The sequence below is a fragment of the Cervus elaphus genome, chromosome 20 (genome assembly GCF_910594005.1).
Source record: "Cervus elaphus chromosome 20, mCerEla1.1, whole genome shotgun sequence".
Lineage (NCBI taxonomy): Eukaryota > Metazoa > Chordata > Mammalia > Artiodactyla > Cervidae > Cervus > Cervus elaphus.
The window spans coordinates 46,214,864-46,227,682 of record NC_057834.1 but is presented as its reverse complement, the minus strand read 5'-3'; the positions used below and the strand labels follow the sequence as shown (position 1 = coordinate 46,227,682).

Here is a 12,819-nt window from a genome sequence, read left to right as displayed (position 1 = left end):
CCTCTTTTGTCCCCTTCTCCTCCTGCCTTCAATCTTTCCCAGCATCAGGGTCTTTTCCTGTGAGTCAGTTCTTCACATCAGGTGGCCAAAGTATTGCACTTTCAGCTTCAGCATCAGTCCTTCCAATGAACATTCAGGACTGATTTCCTTTAGGATGGGCTGGTTGGATCTCCTTGCAGTCTAAGGGACTCTCAAGAGTCTTCTCCAACACCATCGTTCAAAAGCATCAATTCTTTGGCACTCAGCTTCCTTTATGGTCCAACTTTCACATCTATACATGACTACTGAAAAACTCTAACTTTGACTAGATGGACCTTTGTTGGCAAAGTCACATCTCTGCTTTTTAATATGCTGTCTCAGTTTATCATAACTTTCCTTCCAAGGAGTAAGAGTCTTTTAAATTCATGGCTGCAGTCACCATCTGCAGTGATTTTGGAGCCCAAGAAAATTAAGTCTGTCTCTGTTTCCATTGTTTCCCCATCTATTTGCCATGACGTGATGGGACCAGATGCCATGATTTTCGTTTTTTTGAAAGCATAGTTTTAAGCCACCCTTTTCACTCACCTCTCACTTTCGTCAAGAGGCTTTTTAGTTCCTCTTTGCTTTCTGCCATAAGGGTGATGGCATCTGTATATCTGAGGTTATTGATATTTCTTCTGGCAATCTTGATTCCAGCTGTGCTTCATCCAGCCCAGCATTTCACATGATGTACTCTGGATTTAAGTTAAATGATCAATATGACAATATACAGCCTTGACATCCTCCTTTCTCAATTTGGAACCATTCTGTGTTCCATGTCCAGTCTAATGATGCTTCTTGAGCTGCATACAGTTTTCTCAGGAGGCAGCTAAGGTGGTCTGGTATTCCCATCTCTTTAAGAATTTTCCATACTTTGCTGTGATCCTCACAGTCCAATGCTTTGGCCTAGTCAAGAAAGCAGAAGTAGGTGTTTTTCTGTACACTAGCATAAAATACTAGGAGAGACTCTTTCTTAGAGAAAAGCTTGGGAAAAAGGTGATGAGAATTTAGTATAACTAAAGTGAATGCTCTTTCACTTCAGAGTTTGATTTGTGTAGAGGTCAAGGATATTCCTAGAAATGCCTTAAGGTAGATCCAGCATGAAATCACCTTCATAGCATTTTGGTGTCCACAGGATGCAAATGGGTTGAGACACAGTTCCACTCCCTGCTCTCTTTTTGCTCATTTTATTTTGAGTTTCCCCCCTTTCCATTCATTCCTCAGTCTCTTTGGAGCAGGATTTCTCTGGAACGCCTTATTCCTGTCCGGGAGGATGACCAAACACGCTCCATTAACTGTTGACTCCTCCAGATGGGAGCTTTCCTCTTCTCCTCTACCTTCCCGCAAATGTATAGGAAGGGCCTGTGGCCTGGGTTGTCAGTAACAAGTCATGTGGTTTTGGATAGTCCTTAGACCTTGGAAACATAGCTCATCCCCTGTAAATTATGGAACTGGACTTGCATACCTTCTGAGGTCCCTTTTGGTGCTCACATCCAGGACTCTCCGGTAGCCTGCTTCTCCTCCTCAGAGGGCAGGGATGAAGAGGTAGAAGAGGGTTCTTTCTCAATGAGGATCCTCTGCTCCCATAGCAGTCTATTTCCAGCTGTGTATGAGGGATGCTCAGCACGTCCATCCCTGAATGTGTGGGAAAGCGTACAGATGAAGGGGATTCAGGAGTGAAAGGACTGTTGAGGATTGAGCGGTGGGGATCCAGTTAAGGCTCTGAAGCAGCTCTGAGCTGAGACATCACGAAGCACAGGTGGGGTGAGGAGGGGTCCTTCGATGCTGCACCACAGACTAGAGGAAAGTTTAGGGAGGTATTCCTTGTAAATCATGGATCTCACTTTCCTCTCCAGCCAGCCTGTGCTCTCCCTTCAGCTCATCCTGTCAACAGCTCTATCTGCCCCTGGCCCCAGTCACCATGTGGCCAACCCTCCAGTCTCAGCAGGACCTAACAAACACTCACATTGCTTCTCTCCCTCTCTCTGTCTTTCACAGATACCAATTACTTTAGGAAGTAAGGAAAGATATTGTCAATTTGAGAAACCACACTATAAAATGTACCTTTTCCATTTGATGCAAAAAAAAATCTTCGACAGCAACTCAATTCAAACCTCAGCAACACTGGAGGGATCCCTTCCTGAGAATGAGCATCCCAACTGACAACCACGCTCCATACCCCAAGGGACAGAGTTGATGGGAGTCATCCCAGTCATCAGCCTCGGAATTTCATCCTCAGTAATGTGATCAGTGCTTTGATGGACACACAGGTTGGAAAGACCTTCATTCTGGCGCCTCTAAATATTCATCCTCCACACAACAGCATGGGATCAACTGGAAGAAGACAACATATCATCCCGGTCATTCTTTGCCACCAGATGGACTGTGCTCAAAGCAGACAGCATTTACTATGCATTGTTCTTGCTGAAAGTGTTTATCCTGTGTTTACTATTGAGGTAGATATCAGATCACTGCAGAATTTAGACCTTTGAACCAGACAACTGGCCTGCCTTTCTTCAAACATTCGATGTTTGCACCAAAAAGACAGCAAAAAGGAAAAGAGATGTTTTAGGCTCCAAAGGACTAAAAAGATCATGTTACTTTATTTCTTTAGTCCTTTGGAACCTCAAACATCTCCTCAGCTTCTTGCAGTTTTCTTTGATGCTCGTGACATTGACTTGTTTGCAGAGGATAGGTCAGCTGTCTACTCAAAGGTCTACATTTTGCAGTTGTCTGATCATTTCCTCATGGTTAAATTCAGGTGAACCCTTTTTGCCAGGAACACCATCTAGTACATGCTGTGTGCTTCCTAGTGCAGCCTGTTTGGAGGCTAAAAGTGTCCACTTTACCTGTCACCACTATCATTATTTTAGCATTGAACACTGTTATGCAGAGGCTTAGAAGATCTGTTCATTGAAAAGACAGGCTTTTGTGTCTGTAATGAGTAATTTGATGAGTGGTATTTCGAGAGTGTATGAATATCATATTCTATGATGCTCTTTCTGTAAAAATTTTACCATCCTTTATTGATCCCTGATGTGTGTCAATTATCATATCTGTGGTATTGCCAGCTTTGTGCTGTGGAAAAGACAATCCCTACCCCTAACACATTATTAAAAATATTTTTGTGTTTCACTGTGGACCCATGCTTTTTTAAAATTCAGTGTTATAATCCCTTATTTTCTTACATTTATTTTTAATTGGAGGCTAACTGCTTTACACTGTTGTGCTGGTTTCTGCCATACACCAGTGGGAATCAAACGTAAGTATAAATATGTCCCCTCCTTCTTGAACCTCCTTCCCACCCCTCCCCCACCTACAGTCCATTATTAACAGGATTGATTTTATTAATATAAAGACTCTATTTCTCATGTGCCATGCTGTGCTTAATTGCTCAGTCGTGTCCGACTCTTTGCACCCCCATGGACTGTAGCCCCCCTGGCTCCTGTGTCCATGGGGATTCTCCAGGCAAGAATACTGGAGCGGGTTGCCATGCTCTACTTCAGGGGATCTTTCCAACCCAGGGATCGAACCCAGGTGTCCCCCATTACAGGCGGATTCCACCAGGGCAGCCCAAGAATACTGGAGTGGGTATCCCATCCCTTCTCCAGGGAATCTGACAACCAGGAATCGATCCGGGGTCTCCTGAATCCCAGGCAGATTCTTTACCAGCTGAGCTACCAGGGAAGCCCCTTTGTTTCTCCTATTCAGTTTTGTATCTTAAACTCCTCTCGCATCTTTTCATCTATGTTTACCATTTGTAGTAGATGGTATCTTCTGTGTTTCTTTCTCTGTGATTTTCTTTTCTTTGTGTATGCATATTTGTGTGTGTGTGTGTGTTTTGCTTGGTATTTTGGAAGGCCTGGATAGCTAGTTAGTGCACTAACATTTTTGAAACGCTAGTCCTTTAGTATTTTGTCACATGTCTAATATTTGAAGTATATGTTTTAAATGTTGTCTATCAACCTCAACTACTTACTACTGTGATGATCGAGGACATTATTTGCTTTTTTCTTCTGTCTTTACCTACCTTATAGTATTATTACCTTATTGCATTATTTCAACCCAATCAAATGTATGCCCTTTATATACCATATTTTCCCTACCTTTTTTTGTTAATGTGCTAGTTGGTAGGGTAGAGGTAGGAGCTGGAGGAGGGGCCCACTGGGTCCTTTCGACCCCCTGGTGGCACAGGATGGCTGTCCCACTCTGGGAATACTAGCAGCCTCCCTGCAGAAGTTTGAGGGTGTACCTAGGCTGCCCCCAGAGCAGGGCCCACAACACAGTGGCTTAATAAATCTACAATCACATATATTCAGTGATGACCAGATGTACAAAACTCAGTTTCCTGTCAATTCTTGATGAGTAGAGTTCATCTTTAAAGATTTCTCATGATGGTCTGAGGACTTCTTAAGTTTGATATACCTAATACATTTCTTCTGTTGCTTTGATTCAGTACAGACACCTTGGCTCAATAAAAAGAACTTATCCACAATGAGTTCTATTGATTTTTGAAAAGTAAATATTGTCTTACATTGTATGTTCTGCTGAGATGTAGAATGCAAATTGATTTTTTTTTCACTGAGGACAAAGGGTGATCTGGAGCTTCAGGACATGTTTTCTTTTAGAAAGCAAGTCTTTCAGCTCTACTAGGATAGGTCTTAGAACTGACCATTCCAGGTCTGTTTCCCCTAGGTATCTATAACTTTCCCTCCGATCCTTTCTCACTATCTTTTGTTCATTTCTATTCTGTTTGATGCTTTCATTTTTAATGCAGTGTCCCATATTAGTTTAGATAAATATGTTCTCTATGTACCTTGTCATTTAGCCTTTTTTTTCCCAAAGAATTTTCCTTACCTTCAATTTTTTTTTAATCTCTGCCAGTTCCAATTTCTCATTTCTTCTTTCCTGTCTACTTCTATCTCATGTCCTGAATTTCTTAGGTAAAATATTGAAGTTTTTTCCATGTGTATGTGTCTACAAATGCTTTGTTCAGAATAATTCAAAATATGGATGCCATTTTACATTTCCCAATGTTCTTTGTGTGATTTTGAGGCAATCTTCTTATTTGCTGAAATTTTTGACTCCACCTGCAATGCGGGAGACATGGGTTCGATCCCTGGGTTGGGAAGATTCCCTGAAGGAGGGCATGGCAACCCACTCCAGTTTTCTTGCCTGGAGAATCCCCACGGACAGAAGAGCCTGGAGGGCTACATACAGTTCATGGGGTCTGCAGAGCTGACACAACTAAGCACATAGCACTGGAAAAAACATAGCTTTGACTGGAATATAGTTGGAACAAAAGTTTAAATGTCCTTCCCTGGTTATTCTGACATCTGTGTCAGCTCTCGGTCACTCATAAATGATCAATGTGTCCCTTCATTGTGAGTCATTTCCCCTTCCTCTTTGGATACCTACAAATCGGATGGAATGCCAGACATTGTAAATGTTATCTTGTTGGGTGCTAGATAGTTTTGTGTTCCTATAAATGTTGAGTTTTGTTCAGGGTTGCCCTTAAGTTATTTGTAAACAGTTTGACGGTCTCAGGTCTTGCTTTTATGATTTGCTAAATGGTCTGGAGCAGCTGAACACTCAGTCTAGGGATAAGAAATTCCTGCTACTGAGCTAAGACTTCCTTGAGCACTCCACTCCACGATCTCCTTAATTACAAGGTTATTATTAGTATTTCCTAGTCTACCTGTTGAGGGCAAGCATGACTGTGAGTGCCAGGCTCTCTGTTCTGTCTGAGCCTGTGGAAGCTTTCCCCCTGACTTTGGGGAGTTTTCTCCCAGGGCTGCACTGATCAGTACTTTGCTGCCCTCTGGAGGAGCCTCCTTTGCAGGGCTCTCCTGACTACCCTCAGCATCTCTCTCCTCCCTGGGACTTTGTCCTATGCACTCTAGCTCCTTTGACATCCAGGAACTTGTCCTCAACTCAGCAAGGTCCACTGGGCTGGTTTTCAGTTTGCTCCTGGTGCCTCGCTTGGGAACTCTCCACGCAATCAGTTGGAGCCACTGGAGCCATTGTTTCCCATCTCTCAGGGATCACTCCCTGTCCTTCTTCACCTGATACCAAGTCTCCTGAAAATCTCTGTTTAATGTCCCCAGTCTGACTTTGTGGTTTCAGCAGTTCAGTAAACTTGGTTTCTATTAATTGTATATGGGTGTGGGGACCCTCTGAACTCAAGTTGTGAAAAAACCATTAAGATTCTAAAAGAGTTCTACATGGTACAGAACACAGGTTCCCACTAAAATCTTTTGAGGTCTGCATTTGTCAAACAACAACTAAAGACTTCACACAAAGTGTCATGACTAGCAAACATCTTGCAAATAAATCAGACATCATTGAGTGAGTGAACAACGACTGCAAGTATCTCAGTAGAAGTTTTGTCTGAGGTGTCTCAAAAGTAATCACACCCCTTCATTCAATTTCTTAAAGATTGGCTGACCTGCCTCTTGAGAAACCTGTATGCAGGTCAGGAAGCAACAGTTAGAACTGGACATGGAACAGACTGGTTCCAAATAGGAAAAGGAGGACATCAAAGCTGTATATCGTCACCCTGCTTATTTAACTTATATGCAGAGTACATCATGAGAAACGCTGGACTTGATGAAGCACAAGCTAGAATCAAGATTGCAGGGAGAAATATCAATAACCTCAGATATGCAGATGACACCACCCTTATGGCACAAAGTGAAGAACTAAAAATTCTCTTGATGAAAGTGAAAGAGGAGAGTGAAAAAGTTGGCTTAAAACTCAACACTCAGAAAACTAAGATCATGGCATTCAGTGCCATCACTTCATGGCAAATAGATGGGGAAACAGTGGAAACAGTGGCTATTTCTCTGTGCTTCAAAATCACTGCAGATGGTGATTGCAGCCATGAAATAAAAAGACACTTACTCCTTGGAAGGAAAGTTATGACCAACCTAGATAGCATATTAAACAGCAGAGACATTACTTTGCCAGCAAAGGTCTGTCTAGTCAAGGCTATGGTTTTTCCAGTGGTCATGTATGGATGTGAGAGGTGGACTATAAAGAAAGCTGAGTGCTGAAGAATTGATGCTTTTGAAATGTGGTGTTGGAGAAGACTCTTGAGGGTCCCTTGGGCTGCAAGGAGATCCAACGAGTTCATCCTAAAGAAGATCAGTTCACGGTGTTTATTGGAAGAACCAGTATTGAAGCTGAAACTGCAGTCCTTGGGCCACCTGATGCGAGGAGACCCGAGTGTGATTTCCAGGTTAAGAAGATTCCCTGGGGAAAAAAATAGTGACCCACTCAAGTATTTTTGCCTTGAAAAAATCTCACAGAGAAGCCTGGCAAACTACACTCCGTGGGAACCACAAGAGTCAGATACAACTGAATAACTAAATCACTGCCAAGGAAACATGGATTAAGTCTGCAGTTATTACTTAGTTATTAGGGGAAAGCGCGCACGCAGTCCCCCACTACCATAAATTATACAGTCGAGTTTCCCCTATTTGAGGAAATCGCAGAGGTCAACACACCCGGAGTGCAATGGGTGAGCCTCGCCCTGGGAGAACCACCTTCTTGATCATGGTATCTCCTCTGCCAGGTAAGTATGAGTTGACCTTCCCCCTGCCCCCCGCACAGCCTTAGACACGTTCACTGTACACACACGCTGACTTTGCCGTTTCCCCGCAGTTCTTCCACTATCCTCCGCACCCTCTCCTTTCCCACACCCCTCAGTCCCTCCAAATAACTCTTCTAAAAAAACATATCCAACAAAATCTCATGAAAATTTCCGTAACGAGTGAAGTGGCTCGCTAGGAACAGGACCACTTCACTGCAAGATTTACATAAACCAACCCCATTCGGGACCTCTAAGGCGGCTCCTCTTCTTCAACCCAAGCCACCCCTGTGGAGATGACCAGTGGCAAGTCCCCTGTGACGGGAAGTGACGTCATGACTTCATCAACGTTAGCAATCGACATAGTTACAACGATAGAAAAGACCTTGGGCGTCTTTGGTGGCTCAGGCGGTAAAGCGTCAGTTTACAATCCGGGCAACCCGGGTTCGATTCCTAGGTCGCGAGGGTCCCCTGAAGAAATGGCTAACCCACTCCAATACTCTTGTCTGAAAAAAATCCATAGACGGCGGATCCTGGTAGGCTACAATCTATGGGCTTGCAAAAAGTCCAACACGACTCAGCAATATAACCTTCACTGTTTAAATGAGACATACATGGGTTTTTTTTATTTCTTTGCACTTTAAAATTTTTATTTTTTATTTGGGTATAGCCAGTTAACAATGTTGTGGTAGTTTCAGGTGAATAGCGAAGGGATTCAGCCATACACATACATGGAGATCCGGACGGATTTTGCCAGCCTCCTCGGAGTCTGACCCTTCGGCCTGGATTGCACGCCGAGGAGAGAAATTTAGGGATCGTGTGTTACACTGATACAAAAGTTTTTAAGTAATAAATAAGTTGTAAAAACATGTCAGGAAGCAACAGTTAGAACTGGACATGGAACAACAGACTGGCTCCAAATAGGAAAAGGAATACATCAAGGCTGTCTATTGTCACCCTGCTTATTTAACTTATATGCAGAGTACATCATGAGAAACGCTGGGCTGGCAGAAGCACAAGCTGGACTCAAGATTGCCGGGAGAAATATCAATAACCTCAGATATGCAGATGACACCACCCTTATGGCAGAAAGTGAAGAACTAAAAATTCTCTTCATGAAAGTGAAAGAGGAGAGTGAAAAAGTTGGCTTAAAGCTCAACATTCAGAAAACTAAGATCATGGCATTCGATCCCATCACTACACGGGAAATAGATGGGGAAATAGTGGAAACAGTGTCAGACTTTATTTTTTGGGGCTGCAAAATCACTGCAGATGGTGACTGCAGCCATGAAATTAAAAGACACTTAATCCTTGGAAGGAAAGTTATGACCAACCTAGATAACATATTAAATAGCAGAGACATTACTTTGCCAACAAAGTTCTGTCTAGTCAAGGCTATGGTTTTTCCAGTGGTAATGTATGGGTGTCAGAGTTGGACTGTGAAGAAGGCTGAGCACCAAAGAATTGATGCTTTTGAACTGTGGTGTTGGAGAAGACTCTTGAGAGTCCCTTGGACTGCAAGGAGATCCAACCAGTCCATCCTAAGGGAGATCAGTCCTGGGTGTTCATTGGAAGGACTGATGTTGAAGCTGACACTCCAGTATTTTGGCCACCTCATGCCAAGAGTTGACTCATTGGAAAAGACTCTGATGCTGGGAGGGATTGGGGGCAGGAGGAGAAGGGGACAACAGAGGATGAGATGGCTAGATGGCATCACCAACTCTATGGACATGAGTTTGAGTAAATTCTGGGAGTGGGTGATGGACAGGGAGGCCTGGCGTGCTGCAATTCATGGGGTCGCAAAAAGTCGGACATGACTGAGAAACTGAACTGAACTGAACTGAAAAGAGTGAATAGAAATACAGAGACAAAATAAAAGCATATGTATATTTCATGTGTGTAAACATACGGATTTCGGGTTACATCTCAAAGTGCTACTCGTTGGACTTGTTTTCTGTGCAGATTCTTCCTGTTTCATTCTGAGGATATCCCAAGGACCATGCTTTTCCTTTGCTTACCATACAGAATACAAGAAATGAGGACTCTGAAATAGAAACTGATGACTAAAATAAGGGCAAGAAAGATGACGTGAGAGAGTGAGGTTTGCTTGGAGAGTGAGGTTTGTCTATTTGTTTTCTCTTACTGCAGAAGACTGGGTTAGACCTGAGGGCAGAGAAGTGGGAGGCTGGAGAAGACAGCCAACTTGTGTTTTCCAACCAGAGAGCACGGGGAAATGGAGTAACTTGATCCTTGAGGTGCCTTTGGTTTAAGGGGGAAGGTGACTTCTGGAAAATCTTGGGGCGAAGAGCAAAGGAACTCAGCATGCAGTTAACTTCCACGAAGAATCTCGCTTTCTGCCTCCCTCCCCCCCCCCCCCCCATTTCTATCTCTGCAGTATCAGAAATAGATTCTGGCTCTTTTCATATGACATAAACTTAAATCCAGGGCTAGTAATACCTTAGAGAATCTCCAGAAAACTGGAGAATGAATTTATACAAACTGGGAGGAAGAAAAAAGGCTGATGAAAGCCAGCACACAAACCAAATGGAAAGGACACTGGTGCCTTCTGCTCAGTAACAAACCCTCTAACTGCACAGCTGACCCTGTTGGGCCTGGGCACTAGACACCACCCGTGGTTCCATGAATTCTGCTGCACCTGGTTGGTGTTCAACTAAAGATCTTGTGGTGGGGGGATTCTTCTGTTGTAGTGGCCAGAAAGAATTATCCCAGGGCCCACTCCTGTGTCTCTCACCTCCTATTAAATGCTGGAGTATTTGTGACTTGTAGGGAGTGGCCAGTTCCTGGTAATAGATCCACATCTTAGCCCCTCAGAAAACTAAGTGTGTGATCCTTAGAAGTTGTAGAATATGGAAAATTCCTCATCAAGGGAAAGGGGGGTTCAGATAGTAGTTGATCAAGATATAACAAAGGACAGCCCTGCAGCTAGCCCAGCGAAGAACATTATAAATTCAGTGCCCCATTTGACACAGTGCAACCCTGTGTCAAATAGACCAGGCATGCACAACCCTGTCTTGGAGCATATTAGACGTTTATCCCTGAGTGCAAGCGAGGTTTCAGCCTCTTATATGGGGATGGTTGTACCTCATCCAGTATTATTTACATTTTCTTCACTGAGAATTAAATAGCTTGAAAGTTCCCATTTCTGGGGATAGAGTAATTGGTCTAAAGCTATGGTAACAGATTCCCACCATAAGTGGTTTTAAATATTCTTTATTCACCGAGGTCCACTGTAGGAGTTTCCTATTGCTACTGTTACATGTCACTACATATTTAGTGCCTTAAAACAACACACATTTCTTATCTTATGATTCTGGAGGTCAGAAGTTCAAGATGCATCTCCCTGGGCTAAAATCAATGTGACAGTTGGGTTGTGGTGGTTCTTGGAGATGCTAGGGGAGAATCCGTTTACCTTGTCCAGCCTCTAAAAGATGCCCAGATTCTACTCTCATGGGCTGCTAGTTACAACTGATCAAGTTATTCTCACAACACATTATTCTGACACCAACTCTCTTTCCTCCCTCTATATGACCTTTGTGATTCCGTGGGGTGCTCATCTCAAGATCTTTAATTTAATCACACTGCAAAGTCTCTTTTGCCATGTCAAGTAACATAATCACAGATTCCAGGGACTCAGATGTGGACATCTTTGGGGAAGCATTAGCCTGCCACCGCAGCCAGAATCCTCAGTGACCACATTTCTGCTCCCTTCTGAAACTCATCCAGGTGAAAGCAAGTCAATCCACGGCTTCTTAGAATCAGCCAGTCAACAGCTGTGCCCTGAGCTCAGGCAGTAGAGTCAGAGAGAGAGAGAGAGAAGGAGAAAGTCTATGGGGAGATGAATCTGAGTAGCCAGTGCCTGGGAAGTTCCTAGGGACTAGAGCTGAGAGCTGCAAATGCCTTCATGGGGGGAGAAGGCTGGGGAGGGTGTTAGGAACTGAATGTATATCACCACCACCAGCACCCACCACCACCTAATTCATATGTTGACCCCTAATCCCTGTGGGGCTGTATTTGGAGAAAGCATTTTGAGGAAGATGTTGTTCAGTCATGTCCACCTCTTTGCAACTGCTGTGGCCTTCAGCATGCCAGGCTTCCCTGTCCTTCACATCTGGAGATTGCTCAAACTCATGTCCGTTGAGTCGGTGATGCCATCAAACCATCTTGTCTTCTGTTGTCCCCTTCTCCTCCTGCCTTCTATCGTTAAGGAAGTAATTAAGGTGGCTCAGAATGTAAAGCGTCTGCCTACAATGCGGGAATCTGGGTTTGATTCCTGGGCCGGGAGGATCCCCTGGAGAAGGAAATGGCAACCCACTCCAGTACTCTTGCCTGGAAAATCCCATAGCCGGAGGTTCCTGGTAGGCTACAGTCCATGGGCTTGCAAAGAGTCAGACAGGACTCAAGGATATAACTTTCACTTGCATAAGCTTAAATGAGGCCATAGCCTTGGGGTCCTGATCTGATAGGATTAGTGTCCTTGTGAGAAAAGAAACCAGAGAGCTTGGGCTCCTGCCCTACCCCAGCTCAACCACAGAGAAGAAGCCTGGACAGGACTCAGTGAGAAATCTGCTCTAACATTTGCAAGCCAGGAAGAGTGTTTGCATCATAAATTGAATTGACATGACATGACAGGAACGTAACATGAGTCTTTATCTTGGACAACCATCCTCCAGAATGTGTGAAAACAGACTGATAGGTAAGCCACCCAATCTATGGTAATTTTGTATGGTTTGCCTGAGCTGACTAATACAGGAGGTTGCTTAACCATTGGCCTGAGAATCTTCTCCTACCTGGGCCTTTGTGGGATCTGCCCCAATTTTGTTCATTTCCTGTAATTATTACTCACAGCCTGCTTTCCCTTATTAAGGCTTATCTGTGACTTTAGAATGAGAATTGATCACCTGGTTTAGGGTTTTATAGTATAAGTTATTCCATGTAACAATAACCTGCACAAAGGAGTTGGTTTTTTGGTTTGGTTTTTTTTTTTTGTAAACAGTTTTTGCATCTTCCCAAATATCAACCTGGCATGTTTTGAACAGCCAGATTGAGATTTTTGCAGAGTGACCCCATGAGAACATGTGGCCTGCATTTCCTCTTCTCCTGGGAGATTTCTGTGGTTTGGACTCTCCAGAGCCACAGACTAGGGTTTGGGTGCTGCTGAGAAATCTGTGGCTAGCTCTAAGGAGACCTAG

At 43.7% G+C, this 12,819-nt stretch overlaps 1 non-coding gene across 1 annotated transcript; it reads right to left on the bottom strand.

The window, feature by feature from the left end:
* Positions 1 to 7,438: 7,438 nt before the first annotated feature.
* Positions 7,439 to 7,602, bottom strand: LOC122678625. Its single transcript, XR_006336273.1, has one exon. It is a non-coding gene; the product is annotated as a U1 spliceosomal RNA (small nuclear RNA).
* Positions 7,603 to 12,819: the final 5,217 nt, after the last annotated feature.